The 5,249-nt window shown below is 38.5% G+C and overlaps 1 pseudogene; it reads right to left on the bottom strand.

The window, feature by feature from the left end:
- Nucleotides 1–504: 504 nt before the first annotated feature.
- Nucleotides 505–1,226, bottom strand: LOC110145749 (ferritin heavy chain pseudogene; annotated as a pseudogene).
- Between the last annotated feature and the right edge of the window lie 4,023 nt (nucleotides 1,227–5,249).

Raw genomic sequence — 5,249 nt, forward strand, 5'->3', positions numbered from 1 at the left:
TCTTGATCTTTTGTCCAAATGATTTGCAAATTTTTCTTAGGCTACCACAACAGATACTTGCAATTTAGCAATTTCCCTCTGTGTATAATTTCTCTCAGAAACATCCTATCTCCTCAATGGCAACTTTTGGATAATTTGACATGGCAGCATCTGTTTCCATTTTTCTCTCTTATGATCTGCATCCCAAAATGAACCTATTTGAGTTTTTCACAAATTCTGGACTTCTTTTACCTCTGAGACTCCTCAACTGTTTATTCATCATTCAATATCATTATTTCCTTCCCTCTCCATATCAGCTTTCCTATGTAATTAATTATCTGTAACTCTTTTAAAATGCTACTTCTTTTTTTTGGTGGGGGGGGGTACCAAATTACTTTATTTGAAGGAATGGTACTAAAGAAAGAACTTAAGTAGATGTTTTGTTACAACTTATAGAAAAAGTGAAGGTGACCCAAATATGCATGCACTGCCTTGGTGACCAGAGGAGTCACCCGTGGCTGTGGGAAGCCAGCCTGAGGCTTAGCGCTCACTGTGTCCCAGGGTGTGCTTGTCAAAGAGGTACTCTGCCATGCCAGATCCAGGGGGCCCCATCTTGCGCAGGTCGGTTACGTGGTCACCCAGTTCTTTGATGGCTTCCACCTACTCATTCAGGTAATGAGTCTCAATGGAATCACACAGATGGGAATCATTTTTTTCAGCGGCCCATTTGTGCAGTTCCAGTAGTGATTGATTCACACTTCTTTCCAAGCACAGAGCACATTCCATTGCATTCAGCCCATTCTCCCAGTCATCACGGTCTGGTTTCTTGATATCCTGAAGGAAGATTCGGCCGCCTCGCTGGTTCTGCAGCTTCATTAGTCTCTCAGCATGTTCCCTCTCCTCATGAGATTGGTGAAGAAAGTACTTGGCAAAGTTCTTCAAAGCCACATCATCGCGGTCAAAATAGTACGACATGGACAGGTACACATATGAGGCGTAGAGCTCCAGGTGGATCTGGCGGTTGATGGCGGCCCCCGAGTCCTGGTGGTAGTTCTGGCGCACCTGCGACGGGGATGCGGTCATCACGGCGGGCAGATGAGAAGGGGCGGTGGCGGCGACGGCGACACTGCGCTGCGCTGGAGCGGCGGCGGGGACCTTGGGCCGGTCAGAGAGTGTTGTCAAGTGGTGACGAGGGCTGGCTCTGAGTAGCCTGCCGGGGCTGGGGGAGGACGAACAGCCGGGTTCCGTTCAAGCACTGTTGAAGCAGGAAACCGCGGGGACTCTCTGCGAAGACTGTCAAAATGTTACTTCTTCTATGTGAATATATATATATATACATATATATACATGTATATATATGTATATATATATAAAATCTACAAAGCAGCTACTATCAGAGAGGATATATTAATATTTTGCAGAATATTGCTCACATCTTACAAGGATGCCTCATTTGGATGTATCACCATAAACAATATTTAAGAGTAAAATTCAGTTATAAAAATAAAATACTGCTAATATTTATTTTCCACTTGTATTATGTACATGCTATTCTAGATGCTTTACATTTATTACCATTACAATAGTTCCATGTATAATTGTTATTTATATTTTACAGTTTTGTACCTGCTCAGTAACTTCAGTCATGTTTGACTCTCTGCAACCCTGTGGACTGTAGTTCATCAGGCTCCTCTGTCCATGAGATTCTCCAGGCAAGAATACTGGAATGGGTCACCATGCCCTCCTCCAGGAGATCTTCCCAAACCAGCGATCAAACTTGCATTTCCTGTATCTCCTGCATTGCAGGCAGATTATTTACCCACTGAGCTACCTGGGAAGTCCATAATTTACAGATAGAGCCATTTTTAGGGAAACTCTGCTTGCAATAATGGTATAACAGGGTTTATATATGGCAGATACTATCCACAAAGGCAGAGAAAAACCAATAAAATTCAAGCCATTATTTCATGAATTTAGTCAATGAGTGCTCTAATTTTCAGTAAGACTTCAGGCAGTGAAAGCCCAATAGACATGCAGATTATTTCAACTATGAAAGACTTAATTTTAAAAGTGTAGTAATATAGACATGCATTTTAAAAATGTGTTTTAATATATTTAAATATATTCTTATATTGCAAAAGTAAGCATTCAAGAAATGCAAAAAAAATATAAAGGAAAATCCAATAATTTGCCTTTCATCAACAATAGACAAATTATTGCAGCCTTTTCTAAGTTTTGGTTTTCTAGTATTCTAAGAAAATGCATTTAAATTTCAGATAACTGCTTTGGGCCTGCTATCTTTTAATTTATTTCATTGCATGTGTATTATTATATGTGTTCATTAAGAATCACTGTACTCTGAAGTTGTCATAAGTAAATACAAGCCAGAGGCAATAGTGCTTTGATACTATTTCTATATACCTCTGAAAAAATATTCTGAAGAAATGTCATTTATTAAAAATAGTATATTAATTTGTGTTTACTTTCTCTGTTCAATTAACAATATAATAATAAGTGAAATTAATATATTTTCTTGATCTATTTTAATCATATTGTGTATTTACCATCTGATTCATGGTAAATTATATTGCTTTTAGAGGTGAATCCAAATTACAATATTTTATTTGGAAGAACAAGAAGATTCATGCACTTAGATAGTGTATAGGATTTGTGTCAAAGTTATCTGTTTCCTCTTTGATACTATGCAAGATGCTTAAGAGTTCAATATAACACAGGGGTAATTGCCCATTTAAATTGTTTCTCTCAAAACTTTTTGGGTAAGAAGAGAACATGTAGAAATTCAATAGACCTATTTTATCTTACTCAAACAGAGGAACTTAAATGAGAACAAAAGAAAAATATTGGGCTTCCCTGGCAGCTCAGTGGTAAAGAATATGCCTGCCAATGAAGTAGATTTGGGTTCAATCCCTGGTCCAGGAAGATCCCACATGCCATGGAGTAACTAATACCTTGTGCCACACTATTGATTCTGTGTTCTAGATACCTGAATCTGCAACTTCTGAGCCCATGAGCCACAACTAGTGAAGCTCCTGAGTCTTAGAGCCCATGATCTGCAATAAGAAGACACTTTAATGTGTCTTCTTGGCCCACTGTAACTAGAGAGTAGCCCTGACTCAACCCAAGTAGAGAAAACACCTCATGAAAATGAAGACCCAGCACAACACAGCTGTAAATAAATAAATGAATAAATAAAATTATAGAAAAACAGTAATGCCTGTTTAATAGCATAATTATCCTTAGTATTTTCCATTTTTGTTGTTGTTCAGTCATTCAGTCATGTCTGATTCTTTGTGATGCCATGGACTGCAGCACACCAGACTTCCTGGTTTTTCAATATCTCCCGAGTTTGCTCAAACTCATGTCCATTGAGTTGGTGATGACAACCAACCATCTCATCTTCTGTCACCCCCTTACCCTCCTGCCTTCAATCTTTCCCAGCATCAGGGTCTTTTCATGAATCAGCTCTTCACATCAGGTAGCCAAAGTATCAGAGCTTCAGCATCAGTCCTTCCAATGAATATTCAGAGTTGGTTTCCTTTAGGATTGACTGATTTGATCTTTTTTATGTCCAAGGTACTCTCAAGAGTCTTCTCCTGCACCCCAGTTTGAAAGAATCAATTCTTAAATGCTCAGTCATATTTATGATACAATTTTCACATCTATATGTGACTACTGGAAAAACCATAGCTTTGACTATGCAGACCTTTGTCAGCAAAGTGATGTCTCTATATTTTAATACATTGTCTAGGTTTGGCATAACTTTTCTTCCAAGGAGCAAGCTTCTTTTCATTTCATGGCTGCAGTAATCTACCCAGTTATTTTGGTGATAAGAAAATAAAATTTGTCACTGTTTATTTTTTTTTCCATATATTAGACATGAAGTGATGGGACCAGACACCATGATCTTAGTTTTCTGAATGTTAAGCTTTAAACCAGATTTTTCACTCTTCTCTTTCATGCTAATAAAGAGGCTCTTAGTTCCTCTTCACTTTCTGCCATAAGAGTGGTGTCATCTGCATATCTTAGGTTATTGACATTTCTTCCAGAAATCTTAATTCCAGCTTGTGTTTCATCCAGTTCAGCATCTCACATAATGTACTCTGCATGCTTGAGTGCTAAGTTGCTTCAATTATGTCTGACTCTTTGTGACCCTATGGACTAGAGCCCACCAGGCTTCTCTGTCCATTGGATTCACCAGGCAAAAATATTGGAGCTGGTTGCCATGCCCTTCTCCAGGGGATCTTCCCAACCCAGGGGCTGAATCCACTTTTCTTACATCTCCTGCATTGGCAGGCAGGTTCCTTACTACTAGCGCCACCTGATGTACTATGCATATAAGTTAAATAAGCAGTGTGACAACATATGACCTTGATGTACTCCTTTTCCAATTTTGAACCAGGCTGTTATTCCATGTCTGGTTTTAACTGTTGCTTCTTGACGTGCATACAAATTTCTCAGGCAAAAGGTAAAGGAGTCTGGTGTTTCCATCTCTTGAAGAAATTTCCACAGTTTGTTTTGACACATACAGTCAAAGGCTTTAGCACAGTCAATGAAACAGAAGTAGATATTTTTTTCTGAAATTCCTTTGCTCTCTCTATAAGCCAATGAATGTTGGCAATTTGATTTCTGGTTCCTCTGACTTTTCTTAATCCAGCTTATACATCTGGAAGTTCTTGGTGACATACTGCTGAAGCCTAGCTTGAAGGATTTTGAACATTACCTTGCTAGCATGTGAAATGAGTACAAATACACGGTAGCATGAAGATTCTTTGGCATTACCCTTCTTTAAGATTGGAATGAAAATCGACCTTTTTCAGTCCTGTGGCACTGCTGAGTTTTCCAAATTTGCTAGCATATTAAGTTCATCATTTTAACAGCATCATCTTTTAGGATTTAAAATAGCTCAGTTGGAATTTAACCTCCTCCACTAGTTTGCTTGTAGTAATTCTTCCTAAGGACCCTTAGACTTCACACTCCAGGATGTCTGGCTCTAAGTGAGTGACCACATGATCGTGGTTATCTGGATCATTAAGATCTTTTTTGTACAGTTCTTTGTATTCTTACCACCTCTTCTTAATATCTTCTGTTTCTTTTAGGTCCATACAATTTCTGTCCTTTATCGTGCCCATCTTTGCATGAAATTGTCCCTTGGTATCTCTAATTTTCTTGAGGTCTCTAGTCTTTTCCATTCTATTATTTTTATTTCTTTGCATTGTTCACTAAAGAAGGCTTTCATATCTCTCCTTGTT

Source organism: Odocoileus virginianus, chromosome 8, assembly GCF_023699985.2.
Source record: "Odocoileus virginianus isolate 20LAN1187 ecotype Illinois chromosome 8, Ovbor_1.2, whole genome shotgun sequence".
In the NCBI taxonomy this organism is placed as follows: domain Eukaryota; kingdom Metazoa; phylum Chordata; class Mammalia; order Artiodactyla; family Cervidae; genus Odocoileus; species Odocoileus virginianus.